Below are 20,284 nucleotides of genomic sequence, written 5' to 3'. Positions count from 1 at the left end.
AGGGGCATTTTTCATGTGGTAGCAGTACCTTGGGTGTGTTGGAAGCATACTATATTTTTTGTTGCTACTTTTTTGCCTAAATTTTCAGCTCCTAGACACAATTTGATCACCATTAAAATGCTTCGGGACTCTGGGGCTTATGTCCATAGGCTTAGCACAGGCTCTGCCAGAGTACAGCTCAGTTGCAGGTTTTATTTTAAGGCACATAAATTCATAAAAGATTGATGTAGAAATAAGAACTACTGCTATTAATGTACAGCTGTTATATATATTTGGTCTTCTCCAATGTCCAAGAAACTTTCTTCCCTTGAATAGCTGGGAGACTGAAATCGTAATCTGAAAGTAGCTAAATGAGCCTGCACAGAGATCAAAATGAATGGGATTGTCCTAAGGATTTCTCCATGAGGGCATGACAAAACTGTGGAGAATGACACTTATCACAGAAGAAACTTGTGACCAGAAGTCTCATGCTTCCCAGGTATGGATTCTTCCTGAAGATAACATATACTAAACATTATCTGCATAATTTGCAAAGATACTGTTTTTAATCTTCACAACAAGGCTGTGAGATAGCTATGTTCAAAAGCCCAAGTTACAGATGAGCAAACTGAGATTCTTGGATGTTAAATAATTGGCCCGAGGTCACATTCCTGTTAGATGGTTAGAAAAAATTCAAATCCTGCTGTTCTAATAACAGTGGTTCTCAAACTTTTTGTCTCAAGAACTCTTTACACTATTACAAAATATTGAAGATTCCTAAGAGCTTTTGCTTATGTGGGTTATATTTATCTATATTTACCATATTAGAAAAAGAACCTGAGGCTTCTGAAAACATTTGTTAATTTGTTTAAAAATAACAATTATAAATCCACTGCATGAGAACATAAATCATATATTTTAAAAAATCTGTTTTCCAAAATAAAACAAAACAGTGGGAAGAGTAGCACAGTTTCACATTTGTGCAAATCCCTTTAACACCTGGCTTATTACTCTGCATTCTATCTGCTGCAATATGTTGTTTTGGTTGAAGTATATGAAGCAAATACTTATGAGAACAGTAAGACACTGAAGCATCAAACCTTATGAGTTTTTAAGATTGCTTTCCTGCGGGATGGATCCAAGCAGCAGAGTCTAAACATCTCTACGGGGAAAAGCACAGAAAGAAGGCAAATTGTCCCTTGGTGAAAAAAAGCAACAACAAAAAAAGAATCCCGTGATAAATTTTTCACAATCCTTATCTGAGATTGCCCCACCTCAAATACTAACAACAGCAATCACTATGTTTTCTTCTTTTTTGAATATTCCAGTTCTTGTGCCCCCTTATGCTTTGAACCTAATTTTGTCTGAACACTTACCACCCTCCAGTGCAATGATTGTTTGCTTATTGTTGCCTCAACCCCGTCCCATTAGATTGTAAAATGGACAAGGATAGGAATGGTATCATACAAGTTATAATACCAACTTCTGGCACAGTGCCAAGCAGTGAAAATGTGGTCTATAAATATTTGTTTGAACAAAGTACTAAATGAATGTTTACCTAATTCAAGTCGATTTCACCCCTACCTAAAATACGGCCACTTCACATTTCCAGATTCTTCATTACTCTCCGTGCTACACCCACTTCCTATTGAGATGTTCTTAAATGACCATGATACTGCATGGCCACCACTGTGATTCTTTCTTGTGGTCTCCCCAGGGCCCTGTGAAGGACCCTTAGACACCTCCAATCTATTCTTTTCTGTAAACAAACCTACCATCACTTCCTTTAAGAAAATAAAGCAATTATCAATGTTGATTCAAATAATAAGATACAAGGCAGAATCTTCTAATTTGATTTTGCATTTTCTAAACAAATGATAGGCTGGAACCAGTGAGAAAAGCTATATACAAGTTGAGTTTTCTTTTAAATAGGATTGCCTTATAGTAATCAAATTTGACGTCAGATCATCAATGAGTCAGGAGCCTTTTTCATCTCCGCTGGAACCCTGTGACATTGAGATTGGAGGGCTGCCCATTGACGTCCTCATGGGCCCCACTTCCACCTGGATCCTTTCTGGGACACCGTGTCATTGCCAGAAGAAAGCGGTCAGCTTTTCCAAGTCTTTGTGTGTGTGATTTTCAGACATGTGGAATATAAATACATTCACATTCATCCCTTTGAAAAGCTCAGCCCTGAAAAATAAAAATTAATTGTGCAAGTAAAACTATAAAATAAAACAAAACCACTTTTCATTCAAACTACTTTTGATACTCAAAAAAACTTGGCTTTCTTCTTTTATTTTTCTGTGTATCTGCCCCGTATTTTTGTGATTAATGTCTAATTGCAAAGATAAACAAAAAGTGAAGTAGAAAACGCAACATGTTAGGAACCCCAAGTGGTCTACATACCGACTCAAAGAAGCCAGAGCAGTTTTAGTAGCTTAGCTTAGAGTTTTTTATCCTGACCATTAATTCCCTTTAGAGAACAGTGGTAGAAATACTGGAAAGAGTTTCTATGGGGTGGTGAGCACTCACGATAATTTTTACTTTTTTCTAAAAGGCATGAAAAATACAAAGCATGCAAGATTAAAAAGGTGAATACTGATTGTTTGATCCCATCAGTAAGCAGCCAGTTTTGAAGCTTGTCTTTCACCCAATAGTCTAGAATCCTGCTGTCAGGCCTCTGGATCTGGCCACCCTCTAGAAGGTGACTTTGGAAGTGTGTTTTACTCCCTGGGTTCTCCAGATAAAGACTTTGATTTTGCACCTCCATTTTCCAGTGTAAGCCTGGTCCTCTGTCACTAATATAGCAGCCAGCAGACCTATTTCTGCTTTCCCCCTGGCCTAGACTAACTTTGAGTGCCAAGTGCACAGCACGGCTATTATAAAGTCTTCCCGATTCTGGTGTGCCTGATCAAAGGGATGGACAGGCCATTTCCTACAATTCAGATTGTCAATGTGATTTGGACCCTCCAAGCTGAGCAATAATGTGATTTTGAACAATAATGATGATGAGTCATTGTATTAGTCCATTTTCACACAGCTGATAAAGACTTACTCAAGACTGGGAAATTTACAAAAGAAGGAGGTTTATTGGACTTACAATTCCACATGGCTGGGAAGGCCTCACAATCATGGCAGAAGGCAAGGAGGAGCAAGTCACATCTTACATAGATGGCAGCAGGCAAAGAGAGACCTTATGCAGGGAAACTCCCATTTTTAAAACCATCAGATCTTATGAGACCCATTCACTATCACAAGAACAACATGAGAAAGACCCACCCCTGTGATTCAATCATCTCCCACCAGGTCCTTCCCACAACACATGGGAATTATGGGAGCTACAAGATGAGATTTGGGTGGGGACACAGAGCCAGACCATATCATTTTCCCTTGGCCCCTCCCAAATTTCATATCTTCACATTTCAAAGCTAATCATGCCTTCCCAACAGTCCCCCAAAGTCTCAACTCATTTCAGCATTAACTCAAAAGTCCACAGTCAAAAGTCTCATCCAAGACAAGGCAAGCACCTTTCACCTGTGAGCCAGTAAAATCAAAAGCAATTAGTTACTTCCTAGATACGATGGGGGTACATGCATTGGGTAAATACAGCCTTTCCAAATGAAAAAAGAAAATGGCCAAAATGAAGAAGCTACAGGCCCCATGCAAGTTTGAAATCCAGCAGGGCAGTCAAATCTTAAAGTTCCACAATGATCGCCTTTGACTCCATGTCTCACATCCAGGTCACTCTGATTTGAGAGGTGGCTTCCCATGAGCACAACTATTCTGATCAGCAAGGTCCAGGGACCGTTGCAGGTTCTTGGGCAGGGGTTGTTTCTGCTGCTGCGTTGGTGAGTGCAACTATTCCAATCAGCAGGGTCCAGGGACTGTTGCGGGTTCTTGGGCAGGGGGAGAAACAAAACAAACCAAAACCGTGGACAGTTTTGTCTCTCAGGTGGGAAACACTCAGGCATCAACAGGCTCACCCTTGAAATGCATCCTAAGCCATTGGGACCAATTGGACCCACAAACCCTGAAAAAGAGGTGGCTCATTTTTTTCTGCACTATGGGCTGGCCCCAATATTCTCTTTCTGATAGGGAAAAATGGCCACCCAAGGGAAGCATAAATTACAATACTATCTTGCAACTTGACCTTTTCTGTAAGAGGGAAGGCAAATGGAGTGAAATACCTTATGTCCAAGCTTTCTTTTCATTGAAGGAGAATACACAACTATGCAAAGCTTGCAATTTACATCCCACAGGAGGACCTCTCATCTTACCTCCATATCCTAGCCTCCCTATAGCTCTCCTTCCTATTAATGATAATCCTCCTCTAATCTCTCCTGCCCAGAAGGAAATAAGCAAACGAATCTCCAAAGGACCACAAAAGCCCCCAGGCTATTGGTTATGTCCTCTTCAAGCTGTAGGGGGAGGGAAATTTGGCTCAACCTGGGTACCTGTCCCCTTCTCCCTCTCTGATTTAAAGCAGATCAAGGTAGATCTGGGGAAGTTTTCAGATAATCCTGATAGGTACATAGATGTCCTACAGGGTCTAGGGCACACCTTCAACCTCACTTGGAGAGATGTCATGCTGCTGTTAGATCAAACCCTGGCCCTTAATGAAAAGAATGTGGCTTTAGCTTCAGCCCAAGAGTTTAGAGATACCTGGTATCTTAGTCAAATAAGTGATAGAATGACAGCTGAAGAAGGACAAATTCCATACTGGTCAACAAGTCGTCCCCAGTATGGATCCCCACTGGGACTTCAACTCAGATCAACTCAGATCATGGGGACTGGAGTTGTAAACATCTGTTGACCTGTGTTTTGAAGGACTAATTAGAAAAAAGCCCATGAATTATTCAATGATGTCCACCGTAACTCAGGGAAAGGAAGAAAATCCTTCTGCCTTCCTTGAGTGGCTATGGGAGGCCTTAAGAAAATATACTCCCCTGTCACCTGAATCACTCAAGGGTCAATTGATTCTAAAACACAAGTTTATGACCTAATCAACCACAGATATCAGGAGAAAGCTCCAAAAGCAAGCCCTGAGCCCTGGACAAAATTTGGAGGCATTATTAAGCCTGGCAACCTCGGTGTTCTATAATAGGGACCATGAGGAACACGCCCAAAAGGAAAAGTGAGATAAGAGAAAGGCCGCAGCCTTAGTTATGGCCCTTAGACAAACAAATCTTGGTGGTTCAGAGAGGACAGAAAATGGAGCAGGCCAATCACCCAGTAGGGCTTGTTATCAGTGTGGTTTACTAGGACACTTTAAAAAAGATTGTCCAATGAGAAATAAGCTGCCCCTTCATCCGTGTCCACTGTGCCAAGGCGATCACTGGAAGGTGCACTGCCCCAGAGGATGAAGTTTCTCTGGGTCAGAAGCCCTCAACCAGATGATCCAACAACAGGACTGAGGGTGCCCAGGGCAAGTGCCAGTTCATGTCATCACCCTCACTGAGCCCTGGGTACATTTAACCCTTGAGGGCCAGGAAATTTGACTTCCTCCTGGACACTGGTGCAGCCTTCTCAGTGTTAATCTCCTGTCCTGGACAGCTGTCCTCAAGGTCCGTTACCATCCAAGGAATCCCGGGACAGCCTGTAACCAGGTATTTCTCCCACCTCCTCAGTTGTAATTGGGAGACTTTGCTCTTTTCACATGCCTTTCTTGTTATGCCTGAAAGTCCCACACCCTTATTAGGGATAGACATATTAGCCAAGGCTGAGCTATTATCCACATGAATATGAGGAACAAGTTACCCATTTGTTGTCCCCTACTTGAGAAGAGAATCAACCCTGAAGTCTGGACATTGGAAGGACAATTTGGAAGGGCAAAAAATGCCTGCCCAGTCCAAATCAGGTTAAAAGATCCCACCACTTCTCCTTATCAAAGGCGATATCCCTTAAGGGCTGAATCTCATAAAAGATTACAGGATATCGTTAAACATTTAAAAGCTCAAGGCTTAGTAAGGAAATACAGCGGTCCCTGAAACACTCCAATTCTTGGAGTACAAAAATCCAGTGGTCACTGGAAACTAGTGCAAGATCTTAGACTCATCAATGAGGCAATAATTCCTCTGTATCCAGTTGTACCCAACCCCTATACCCTGCTCTCTCAAATACCAGAGGAAGCAGAATGGTTCACTGTTCTGGACCTCAAGGATGCCTTCTTCTGTATCCCCTGCACTCTGACTCCCAGTTTCTCTTTGCCTTTAGGATCCCACAGACCACACGTCCCAACTTACGTGGACGGTCTTGCCCCAAGGGTTTAGGGATCGCCCTCACCTGCTTGGTCAGGCACTGGCCCAAGATCTAGGCCACTTCTCAAGTCCAGGCATTCTGGTCCTTCAGTATGTGGATGATTTACTTTTGGCTACCAGTTTAGAAGCCTCATGCCAGCAGGCTACTCTAGATCTCTTGAACTTTCTCACTAATCAAGGGTACAAGGTGTCTAGGATGAAGACCCAGGTTTACCTACAGCAAGTCAAATATCTAGGCCTAATCTTAGCCAGAGAGACCAGGGCCATCATCAAAGAATGAATACAGCCTATACTGGCTTATCCTCACCCTAAGACATTAAAACAGTTGTGGGGGTTCCTTGGAATTACCAGCTTTTGCTGACTATGGATCCCTGAATACAGCGAGATAGCCAGGCCCCTCTATACTCTAATCAAGGAAACCCAGAGGGTAAATACTCATCTAGTAGAATGGGAACCAGAGGCAGAAACAGCCTTCGAAACCTTAAAGCATGCCCCTAGTACAAGCTCCAGCTTTAAGCCTTCTGACAGGACAAAACTTGTCTTTATACATCACAGAGAGAGCAGGGATAGCTCTTGGAGTCCTTACTCAGACTTGTGGGACAACCGCACAACCATGTCATACCTAAGTAAGGAAATTGATGTTTCACTGTTTATGGGTACTTGTGGCAGTGGCCATCTTAGTGTCAGAGGCTATCAAAATAATACACGGAAAGGATCTCACTGTCTGGACTATTCATGATGTAAATGGCATACTAGGTGCCAAAGGAAGTTTATGGCTATCAGACAACTGCCTACTTAGATACCAGGTGCTACTCCTTGAGGGACCAGTGCTTCAAATATACATGTGTGTGGCCCTCAACTCTGCCACTTTTCTCTGGAGGATGGGGAACCAATTGAGCATGACAGCCAACAAATTATAGTCCAGACTTATGCCACCCGAGATGATCTCTTAGCAGGGATAGTACGAGATGCCGCCCGGTGTTTATAGGAAAAGACTTCTAAAATCAGACAATGCCTTTCATACTCTTATACCAACCTCTGGAGGTGGGCAACATGGCTTCTCCCCTTTCTAGGTCCCTTGGCAGCCATCTTGCTTTTACTCGCCTTTGGCCCTGTATTTTTAAACTTCTTGTCAAATTTATTTCCTCCAGAATCGAGGCCATCAAGCTACAGATGGCCTTGCCAATGGAACCACAAATGAGCTCAATTAACAACTTCTACTGAGGATCCCTGGACTGACCCACTGGCCCTTCCACTGGCCTAAAGAATTCCCCTCTGGAGGACACTACAACTGCAGGGCCACTTCTTCACCCCTATCCAGCAGGAAGTAGCTAAAGCAGTCATTGGCCACATTCCCATCAGTTGGAGTGTGCTGTTTAGAGTGAGGATTGAGAGGTGTCAACTTGCTAGCAGCCCTCACTCATTCTTGGCACCTCCTTGGCCTCAGCATCCACTCTGGCCATGTTTGAGGAGCCCTTTAGCCCACCACTGCACTGTGAGAGCCCCTCTCTGGGCTGGCTGAGGCTGGAGCCAGCTCCCTCTGCTTGCAGGGAGGTGTGGAGGGAGAGGCGTGGGTTGGAACCGGCACTGCATGTGGTGCTCATGGGCCAGCATGAGTTCCAGGTGGGTGGAGGCTTGGTGGGCCCTGCACTTGGAGCAGTCAGCCGACACCGCCAGTCCCAGGCAGTGAGGGGCTTAGCAACTGGGCCAGCAGCTGTGGTGGGGGTGCCAAGTCCTCCAACATTGCCGGCCTGCCAGCTCCATGCTCGAATTCTTGCCAGGCCTCAGCCACCTTCCCACAGGGCAGGGCTCAGGACCTGCAGCCCACCATGCCTGAGACCCTCACGGTGGGCTCCCACGTAGCCCCAGCTTCCCCAATGGGTGCTGCCCCCTGCTCCATGGCACCTGGTCCCATCAACCGTCCAAGGGCTGAGGAGTGCAGGTGGATGGCGTGGGACTGGCAGGCAGCTTGCCCACAGCCCTGGCATGGGATCCACTAGGTGAAGCCAGTTGGGCTACTGAGTTGGGTGGGGACTTGGAGAACTTTTATGTCTAGCTGGAGGATTGTATATGCACCAATCAGCACTCTGTGTCTAGCTCAAGGTTTATAAATGCACCAATCAGCACTCTGTCTAGCTCAAGTTTTGTAAATGCACCAATCAGCACTCTGTCTCGCTCAAGGTTTGTAAATGCACCAATCAGTGCTCTGTGTCTAGCTAATCTAATGGAGACTTGGAGAACTTTTACGTCTAGCTAGAGGATTGTAAACACACCAATCAGCACTCTGTGTCTAGCTCAGGGATTGTAAATGCACCAATCAGCACCCCATCAAAAAGGACCAACCAGCTCTCTAAAATGGGCCAATCAGCAGGATGTGGGTGGGGTGAGATAAGGGAATAAAAGCAGGCTACCTGAGCCAGCAGCAGCAACCCACTTGGGTCCCCTTCCATACTATGGAAGCTTTGTTCTTTTGCTCTTTGCAATAAATCTTGCTGCTGCTCACTCTTTGGGTCTGCACTGCCTTTATGAGCTGTAATACCGGAAGGTCTGCAGCTTCACTCCTGAGGCCAAGGAGACCATGAACCCACTAGGAGGAATGAACAACACCAGATGGGAGGAATGAACAACTCCAGACGCGCCACCTTAAGGGCTGCAACACTCACCACAAAGGTCTGCAGGTTCACTCCTGAAGCCAGCGAGACCACGAACCCCCCAGAAGGAAGAAACTGGACACATCCAAACATCAGAAGGAAAAAACTCCGGACACACCACCTTTAAGAACTGTAACACTCACCACGAGGGTCTGTGGCTTCATTCTTGAAGTCAGTAAGACAAAGAACCCACCAATTCTAGACACAGTGGGACCAGGTGCACCTGTTTCCCTACAGCCATCTGAGCTACTGTGTCTGACAACAGCTGCACCACAGCAGGAAGGGAGAAAAATTCATCTGCTAGTCTCCACCTCCCACCAGCCAAGTATTTACTCTGAGGAATGTTAACTTACCTAGACTCCCAGATTGTACATACATGGGTACTAAACAGATTCTAGATCAATAAACATCTCCTAAGAAAGAGATCCCAGGCAGTAGGTGAGAGACGTGCAGAGTGGACATGTGTCTGGGGCACTACACGTGGACAAGATCTCTTTTCATCTATCCTAAGTTCTTAGGCCAGTTGCTGAGCAGAGGAGGCATGCAAATGTAGACAAAACAGAGAAAAACAATTTTACGTGACAAATAACACTCTAGAGACCACTGCACTTCAATATGAGCAGCAAAGCAAGATGACAATTCTAAAAGGAGAGTAAAAAAATGTTTCTCTGTAGTTTCAAGAGCAGGCTGAGGGAGAAATAACATCTGTCTCTGCCCTCACTTGGAGCCCACTTTCTCTGTTCAGCTCTGCCATTTTCTGGGTTTTAAAATTTCTCTAGTCCTCGTGTTTCCATGAGATTAGAATTTTCCAGAAGGAAACTTCTTAAAATGTAAGCAAAAAATAAAATAAAATAAAATTCCACAAATGCAAAGATGTGGAAATGTTTGCAAAGCACAGGCTGGAGTCCAGCCAATTTGGAGAGGAACACAGCCCCTAGTTTCTTTTCTGTCCTGGATTTTTTAGTGTAAGTTTCACAGCCTCATGTATTTCAGGTATGAAGCACATCCCAGCCTTTATAGAAAAATAAACCAAAACAAAAATGATTTTTTATTTTGTTAGTGTTAGTTCACTGTGTGATTAGAAGATACTACAGTCATTTTTCTAATGATAAGACACAACTGTATCTCTAGTCATGAAGGCTTAAGCACACAATTGCTGCTGTATCTGATGATTTTATTAGCCTCAGATTACAAAGAAAATATTGCCTCTATGAATCTCTGGCCTCTTGATTACCTGCCAATCATTCTATCATAGACTGAAGTCAGGTTGAGTTTAAAGTACTGCAATCAGAACATCTAATCAGTGAACAGCCTTTGGAAGAGAGTTACACAGACTAAGGATTGGAAGTGACAGGAGCAGTCAATTTGGGAATAAGTTGCTGAATATAAAATTCATTCTTTCTGGTTGTACCACAATAGATTGGAAGTACAGCTCCCCAGAGGAGAGACATAAATCCAACTCTAACTAATGGTCCTTTTTTTTTTTTTGGCAGTTACCTATCTATTATATAATTTAAGTCTCAACACAGTTCTCTGTGGTTGGGAAGTTATCTCAATTCCTATGATGCAGAAAAGGAAATAGGCAGAGACAATAGCCAGTTTTCACACTGTGCTAGTGACTACGTCAGGATGAGATTCTGGGTCTCTTCAGTGTTAGGTTAGTGCTCTCCTACATGTATGAACATTCAGTACCCAGTTAAAGATACAGTTTACAGTAACCAAAACAGCATAGTACTAGTACAAGAACAGACACATAGATCAATGGAACAGACTAGAGAACTCAGAAATAAGACCATCCATCTACAACCATCTGATCTTTGACAAACTTGACAAAAGCAATGAGGAAAGGACTCCCTATTTAATAAATGTGCTCGTAGTCCTGCTAGCCATATGCAGAAAATTGAAACTGGACTCCTTCTGTATACGATATATAAAAATCAACTCAAGATGGATTAAATACTTAAATGTATTATAAAATCCAAAACTATAAAAACCCTAGAAGAAAATCTAGGCAATACCATTTAGAACATAGGCACAGGCAAAGCTTTCATGATGAAAACACCAAAAGCAATGGCAACAAAAGCAAAAAGTAATAAATGGGATCTAATTAAACTAAAGAGCTTCTGCACAGCAAAAGAAACTATCATCAGAATAAACAGACAACCTGCAGAATGGGAGAAAATTTTTGCAATCTATCTATCTAATATCCAGAGTCTACAAGGAACTTAAACAAATGTATAAGAAAATAAAACCCAATAAAAAGTGGGCAAAAGACATGAACAGATACTTTTCAAAAGAAGACACACACACACATGTGACCAACAAACATATGAAAAAAGCTCAACATCACTGATCATTAGAGAAATGCAAATCCAAACCAAAATGTGATGCCATCTCACACCAGTCAGAATGACTACTACTAAGAAGTCAAAAAAACAGATACTGGCAAGATTGTAGAGAAAACGCAACACTTTTACACTGTTGATGGGAGTGTAAATTAGTTCAACCATTGTGGAAGACAGTGTGGTGATTCCTCAGAAACCTAGAGGCAGAAATGCCATTTGACCCAGCAATCACATTACTTGGTATATGCCTAAAGGAATATAAACAATTATATTATATAGATAAATGCACGTGTATGTTCATTGCAGCACTATTCACAATAGCAAAGACATGGAATCAACCCGAATGCCCATCAATGATAGACTGGATAAAGAAAATGTCGTACATATACACCATGGAATACTACGCAGTCATAAAAAGGAATGAGATCATGTCCTTTCCAAAGACATGGATAAAGCTGGAAGCCATCAACAAACTAATGCAGGAACAGAAAACAAAACGCCACATGTTCTCACTTGTAAGTGGGAGCTGAATGATGAGAATACATGGATACATGGTGGGAAACAAAACACACTGGGGCCTGTCGCAGAGGGGTTGTTGGGGGAGGGAGAGCATCAGGAAGAGTAGCTAATGGATGCTGGGCTTAATACCTAGGTGATGGGTTGATCCGTGTAGCAATCACCATGGCACACATTTGCCTATGTAAGAAACCTGCACATCCTGCACATATACCCCAAAACTTAAAATAAAAGTTAAAGAAAACAAAAAAAGATACTCAGCAGAAGTGATACTGCCCAGTGTAGCTTGTTCTTATGCAGGCTCACAAGGACAAAAAGTAAAGAAAAACTGCAAATGAAGCTGTTTACTTGTCCCTCAGTTATCACAAACATTTACTGAGCATTTTCTATAGGGGAGTTCTTACTGGATCCTACATGTGAATTAGAAGAGGCTTTCTGCTTATGGAGGACTTGTCACTTAGTCTGATAAAGAGTCCATCAAACAAGATAACTTACTCAGTAAGTGATTATGCTAAGTGTCAGATGAGAAGTGCAATAACAGAGGCGCTGATATATAAGGAAGACCCCAGACAGGGATCAGCTGTGTTGGAGGAAGTGAACTCTAAGATACCATTAAGGGGAACAGGGCTAGGCACAGTGTCTCATGCCTATAATCCCAGTACTTTGGGAGGCAGAGGCAGGAGGATCACTTAAACCCAGGAGCTCAAGACCAGCCTGGGCAATATGGCAAGGCCCCATCCCTACAAAAACAACACAAAAATTAGCTGGGACCTGTCATCCCAGATACTTGGGAGGCTGAGGTAGGAGGATCCCCTGAACCTGGAAGCTGAGGCTGCAGTGAGCTGAGATCATGCCACCACACTCCAGCCTGGGTGACACAGGCTGACAAACAAACAACAGTAACAACAAACACACAGGGGAATGGAGCATAGGGAGATGGGAGAAGCTGAGGGTGGGGATGGGATTTAGAAGGAAAGGGCAATTTTTCTTAGCAGCTATCAAGACAGTAGCTTTGGTGGCAAAAGTAGGAAGACCAGTTTGATAAAAAAAAAAAAAAGCTAATTTAGATTTCAATACTGCATTTTAGGAATCTAAATAAATCAGGTATTACTGTCAATTAGCTCTAGGTTTTTGGATAATTTAATCAAAGCGATCCATTTCATGCTACATAGATAGTGTCTCTACCTAACAAAGATTAATAAGCCTTTTTTCATGGAGATTAGTAACAGTCTACTTAAAACTAAGGGATATAAGATTTTTTAAGATAAAATATGTGGTAAAAAGATGGTATTTGTCACAGGGCATTACAATAATACAGCCTGAAGTGCTTTCATAATTATATTCATTCATGAGGTATTGTAAGTCACATCTTTAAAAAAAATTCAGAAGTAAATTTTGTGTTTTAAAATGTCCTCCGTATGTTGCCACATGACTTCCCATGGCAAATGATGGTTTATGTCACACTTTAAAAAGTGTTTGTAGTTGACTGACATGGTTAACTTTGAAGAGTCCCAGGAACTGCAACATTGGATGACACTAGATGGAATGATCTCATTACTTCTGCATTCTCTACACTTGCCTGCATGAGTGAATACTTGAAACATGAATGGATTTTTCTAATATGATTCATGACACCTGGAGAAGGAGCAAACATGAGACTTTGTGGATAGGAAAGGTCACATCCTATTGATTGATAAGAGTCTGAAATTTTTAAGTGACTTTCACAGATATTTTCCTCACTGTAAGTCTAGTTCTTGGAAATGTTTTTTTCTCTTTTATTGGAGAAAGTCAATTTGGAGATCTTTAAAATAGACTTATTTTCCTCTTACATGTCTTTCCACTACAGGGACTCTGTGGACTAGGAATATATTCCCTGGGAATAAGCAGCAGACACACCAGGCTGGCTGTGTGGCCCACCCACAGGGTGTGGGCAGCTTGAGGACAGCACACAGGAGTCTGGAGCCCTCAGGCTTGGCTTGGGTGGGAAGGGGCAAGTGGTGGATGGAAGAGCGGTGGCTGCGGCTGGAGCCCTGACCCTCCTGATTGCCGCTGTGGGCCTTGGTCAAGGAGGCATCAGCTGCTGTCAAACCACAGGGCCACTGGGGTGGAGCCACGAGTCAGCATCTTGGCATTCTCACTGCTGACTCTTGACTGCTGGGGCTTCCTACTGACAAAACCTAGAAGCCAGAAGTCAAGGATCCCAGTGAGGAGCTCAGGCAGAATCTGAAAGAGAAGGATAGAGAAGGTGAGTAAACAAGGCAGGGCAAACAGAGGCCAAACAGGACAGTCCCTCCTTTGCACCTCAGTGTCTGCTCCTGTCTTTTGACTGGGATGTCAAAGGCCTTTAAATGGGTGAAAATATTGAGTCCCGAATACAGGGGCCACACAAATCTCAGCATTATCTGATGTACCATCATGGGCTAATGTCTATTCAAATATATTTTCTCCTGAAACCTGAAACGTTAACAACCACCCATGATACTCATAAAATAAGGTGGCAAGGGAGAACATAATTAATGTAAGGTTTTACCACCTTGTCCCTGATTTTGTAGTTCATCATGAGACTGATGTGTGTCATCATGACTGCTGTTTTCCTCCACTGCATCTTCCCATTACTCTCTGCCAGGACCTGAGCTGAAAAGAATTCTTTAGTTTGTGAGGTAACCCAAGCCTTTCTTCATGGCTTTGCTGTGGCCTTCGCCAAGTACTCTGCTAATCTATATCCAAGCAGGGAGGGAATCAGGGCATGAAGACTCTGACACCTCTCACCTAGCAGCCTGTAATCTGTCATGGGTCACATGAGCTGACCCAGCCAAAAGCCAGAGGAGGCAAGTCAGGTTAATGCCAGGTTATAGAGTGACATGGAGAAGGTAGAAAGGATCTGCAAGGACCAGAGGTGGAGAATATCCTGAAGAGGGAAGGATTTGTAGTGACACATATTCCCTCTGCTTCCCCTCCTCCTTCTTATGTCTTTCTGTCTTTCTGCCTTTATCTCTCTCTCTCTGTCTCTCTCTCTCTCACACACACACATACACACACACACACACAGAGAAAGAGAGGCACATTCATGCATGCTTGAGCAGTAAAACCATCTTGTTAATTTACAAAATAAATGTCATTTGTTGCCTTCTGTGATTGCAAATCGACTTTTAAAGATCATTAACAGTGCCCTAAAACATGGCTCTTCTGAAAGTGATGTAGAACCTCTGGCTGTCTAAAAGTGAAACTTGCTTTTCCAAACATTGCACTTTGGAATAGTCTGTGTGTGAAATGCAGCATCTCAGTCTGGTGATTTGAAATGCCCCTGAGTAAGAATTTATTTTAGGTGACAGTCATTCCTTTGACAGCTTGTCTCATGGGGAGTCATTATCATCATCAACATATTTTAAAATTCTGGAGCCATTTACATTTGTTTCAGAATCTTGTAATTGAGTAATAAATAATTTTGAGGTATCAGGCTAAGGGCTGGTCCAAGTCCAGAGGTGATTGATTTTCTACAAAACTAATCAAAGAGAGTTTACAAATCTATTGAGTTTATGTAAATTACAAGACAGAAGAATCATTTCAAAGAATAGTTTTAAAGAGTATAACGAAGCAATAGTGAATCAGTTCAATTTTGGACATTGACAAAATTGTGAAAAAAGATAAACCCTACATTTTAAGTCAATACTCTGATCACTGATAGAAAGCAGATATAACTGAATTTAGTCCAAACTTGTTGAGTGAAACATACTTTTTAATTCTATTTTTCCCCAGAGTTCAGAGGTCAAAGTGCTTCTAAAACTTTATAAAAATATTCAAATAAACATATGCCAGTAAACTACAAATTGTGCTTATTTTAATACTGTTTACAATATCAAAGTAACTAAAAGATATTCATGCAATTCAAAACTAAGGATCTCAGATTTATAGTACTGTAAAATGATTTCTTTTACATGCATCTACACTAAATGTTGAGTTCTTGCAGGAGAAATTGAGAACTGATGTAGCAACTTATCCAAATAAGATACTTAACCAACCCTAGTTATGGCTTCTAGCAGTATGAGGTCACGTCGCTGGGATGACCCAGCTCCCTTTTGAGTTCTGGTCTAGAAAAGCTCAGGGCTGTCCAAATAATTTACTCTTTGTTCCAGCCAACACCTGACAGACATCTGACAGCTCTTCTTTGAGTGTTTACTAAAAGGGGATTACACTTGTGAATATGCATCCCCCATACCTCAGCAGTGTCTTTCTCAAGGACCTGGAAGTCATTCCTTTGAGATGTAATCATCAGGGCGGACAGAGCCTAGGTCTCCCAGTCGGCAGGAGGATAAATCCTAACTTCCATACTGCCATCTAGCAGACACAGCTGGTCTAATGGTGTGTCCGGAATTGGTTCCTTCCAGTGGGTTCCTGGTCTCGATGAATGAAGCCACGGACCCTCGTGGTGAGTGTTACAGTTCTTAAAGATGGTGTGTCGGGAGTTTGTTCCTTCAGATGTTCAGCAGTGTTTGGAGTTTCTTCCTTCTGGTGGGTTCGTGGTCTCCCTGGCTTCAGGAGTGAAGCTGCAGACCTTCGCAGTGTTACAGCTCTTAAAGGTGGCGCATCCAGAGTTGTCCATTCCTCCCGGTGGGTTTGTGGTCTCACTGGCATCAGGAGTGAAGCTTCAGACCTTCATGGTGAGTGTGACAGCTCATAAAGGTAGTGCAGACCCAAAGAGTGAGCAGCAGCAAGATTTATTGAGGAAGAGCAAAAGAACAAAGCTTCCACATCGTGGAAGGCGACCCAAGTGGGTTGCCCTGCTGGCTCCGGTGGCCTGCTTTTATTCCCTTATTTGGCCCCACCCACATTCTGCTGATTGGTCCATTTTACAGAGAGCTGATTAGTCCATTTTACAGAGTGCTGATTGGTCTGTTTTTACCAAGTGCTGATTGATGCATTTACAAACCTTTAGTTAGACACAGAGCACTGATTGGTGCATTTACAATCCTTTAGCTAGACAGAAAAGTTCTCCAAGTCCCCACCTGACCTAGAAGCCCAGCCCCACATCTCAATAGCATTTCCACGGACCCAGCCCTTGTACTTTTTCACTTCCATGACCCAGCAGAGCCCTGCCCTACTCCCTCAGTCTCTCTTTAAAAAGCCTAGTTCCCTTTGTGCAATTTGCAGATTGAAATGGAGCTCAGCTCTTTCCCTTATGGTTACCATTACTGAATAAAATCTGTTTTCATTACTTTAACTAACACCTGTGAGCACCAGAGAGGACTATTCTGTAACCAGAAAACATGAAACCTTCCCCATCAAAAGCTTTGTTAAACAGGGTTATCTTCTTGTGCTAGCTGTTTCAAGTTTATTAGATTTCAGGAACAAAATATAAAAATAAAAATCTAAATTCAACCCTGAAAAAGATTCAGTTTTGGTTTGGAAGTATTTACACATATGGTTTCTGTAGCCAGTTTGCAAATCATATGCCATTTGCAAACAATCTTCCTATGAGGAGAAGAAGAAGGAGAACCTGTACAAAGTCTTTGGGATCAGTTTTTGGACAGATGAAAACAACTTAATTAGAGGGGAAAACACCCTTTCACCGTCTTCTTGAACTTGGCCATTTCAAGAAAATAGCATTTCCATGAGATTTTTAAGCCAAGTTTTTATGTAGAAAATGATCTCACATGTCAGGAATGAAATGAGATATGAAAATGGGAAAAGAGTGTTAAAAAATTATTCCTATCAAACTACCAATGACATTCTTCCCAGAATTAAAAAGACTATTTAAAAACTCCTATGGAACAACAACAAAAAGCCAGAATAACCAAGCAATCCTAAGCAAAAAGAACAAAGATGGAGGCATCACATTACCTGACTTCAATCTATACTACAAGGTTACAGTAACTAAAACAGCATGGTACTGGTACAAAAACATACATATAGACAAATAGAATAGAGAGCCCAGAAATCATGCTGCACACCTACAACCATTTGATCTTTGACAAAGTCAACAAAAACAAGCAATGGAGAAAGACTCCCTATTCAATAAATGGTGCTGGGAAAACTGGCTAGCCATATGCAAAATATTGACACTGGACCTTTTCCTTACACCATGTACAACAATCATCTCAAAATGAATTAAAGACCTAAATATAAAATCCAAAACTATAAAAACCCTGGAAGATAACAGGCAATACCATTCTGGACATAGGCCCCAGCAAAGATTTAATGATTAAGACACCAAAAGCAAGTGTAACAAAAACAAAAATTGACAAATGAGACCTATTTAAACCAAGGAGTTTCTGCACAGCAAAATCAACTATCAACAGAGTAAACAGACAATCTGCAGAATGAGAGAAAATATTCGCAAACTCTGAAACCAACAAAGATCTAATGTCCAGAATCTATAAAGAACTTAAACAAATTAAAAAGCAACAAACAACTCCATTAAAAAGTCGGCAAAAGACATGAACAGATATTTTTAATAGAAGATATATATGTGACCAACAAGCATATAACAATTATCAACATCACTAATCATTAGAGAAATGCCAGTCAAAACCATGATGAGATACCATCTTATAGCAGTCAGAATGACTATTATTAAAAAGTCAAAAAATAACAGATGCTGATGAGGTTGTAGAGAAATAAGAATACTTATACACTGCTGGTGGGAATGTAAATTAGTTCAGCCATTGTGGAAAGCAATTTGAATATTTCTCAAAGATCTTAAAACAGAACTACCATTTGACCCAGCTGTTCCATTACTACCTATATACCCAAAGGAATAGAAATTCTCCCATAAAGAAACATAAATGTGTATGTTCATAGCACTATTCACAGTGGCAAAGACATGGAATCAACCGTTCTGCCCATCAATGGTAGGATGGATAAAGAAAATGTGGTACCTATATACCTCAAAATACTACGCAGCCATAAAAAAAATGAGATCATGTCCTTTGCAGGAACATTGATGCAGCTGGAGGCCATTATCCGAAGCAAACTAACACAGGAACAGAAAACCTAAGTGGGAGCTAAACATTGAGAACACATGGACACAAAGAAAGAAAAAACAGATCCCAGACCCTACTCGAGGATGGAGGTTAGGAGGGGGGTAAGGATGGAAAAACCACCCATCAGGTACTTATGCTTATTACCTGGGTGACAAAATAATCTGTACTCCAAACACCCATGACACAATTCACCCATATAACAAACCTGCATATATACCCCTGAACCTAAAATAAAAGTTTTTTAAAAAGAAATCTTGGAATGTCATAAAGAAGGAAAAATACAAATTTAGAAGAAAGACCAAAAACATGAGTAAACACAATATGTTGTCCTTCTCCTTCTGAGCTTTCTATGTCTGATGGTTGAAGTAAAAATTATAAAACCATGTAGTGTTGTTGTCGATGTATGTAGGGGAAATATTTAAAATGGATTATATTATAAATTAGGGATACTAAAGGATATAAAATGAAGGAAGTTTTCCACACTCGAATTGGTAAAATATTGGCACCAGTGGATTGCAATAAGTTATTCATAATGTAATGCCTAGAGCAACCAGTACAACTGCTTTGCAAAGAGATACACTTAAAAATTATAGATAAATTAACATTAAATGCTAAACACTGCTTGTGTTGTCCATAGGATGGCAGGAAAACGAAAACCAGGAAAGGAAAAACAGAACAAAAAATAAAAAGAAATGGCAGACTTTGCCTTAAATATCAATAATTACATCAAAAGTAAATAACCTAAATAAAACAATTACAAGATTGACAGAGCATTTAAGGAGTTGGGGGGAAGGATAATTTTATAGTGGGAGACACTGACAAATTCTACCTCAGTCAGATGATCAAGGCTAACATCAATAGTGGTAAGTCCCAAAGCAAACACAACAAAAGCAAAAATCAACAAATAGGATCTAATTAAACTTAAGAGTTTCTGAACAGCAAAAGAAACTACCAACAGAGTAAACAGACAACCTACAGAATGGGAGAAAATATTCACAAACAACGCATCTGACATCTAGCATCTATAAGGAACTTAAACAAATTTACAGATGCTGGTGAGGGTGCAGAGAAACCAGTTTACACTCCCACTAACAGTGGGAGTGTAAATTAGTTCAACCATTGTGGAAGCAGTATGGCGATTCTTCACAGAGCTAAAAGCAGAACGACCATTCAACCCAGAAATCCCGTTACTGGATACATACCCAAAGGAATATAAATCATTCTACCATAAAGACACATGCATGTGTATGTATGTTCATTGCAGCACTATTCACAATAGCAAAGACATGGAATCAACCTAAATGCCAATCAATGACATTGGGTAAAGAAAATGTGGTACATATACACCATGGCATATTATGCAGCCATTAAAAAAGAACAAGATCGTGTCGTTAGCAGGAACATGGATGGAGCTGGAGGTTATTATCCTTAGCAAAGTAACACAGGCACAAAAAAGCAAATACCAAATGCTCTCACTTATAAGGTGGGAGCTGAATGAGGAGAACTCATGAACACAAAGAAGGGAACAAAAGACACTGGGGTCTACTTGAGGG

General features: G+C 41.6%; 1 pseudogene; it reads left to right on the top strand.

Annotated features, from left to right (window-relative positions):
- The first annotated feature begins 1,950 nt into the window (after positions 1 to 1,950).
- Positions 1,951 to 20,284, top strand: part of LOC100598850 — an 83,323-nt pseudogene continuing 64,989 nt past the window's right edge.

Source organism: Nomascus leucogenys, chromosome 16 (assembly GCF_006542625.1).
Source record: "Nomascus leucogenys isolate Asia chromosome 16, Asia_NLE_v1, whole genome shotgun sequence".
In the NCBI taxonomy this organism is placed as follows: Eukaryota; Metazoa; Chordata; class Mammalia; order Primates; family Hylobatidae; genus Nomascus; species Nomascus leucogenys.
This window is presented reverse-complemented; position numbering and strand designations above follow the sequence as displayed.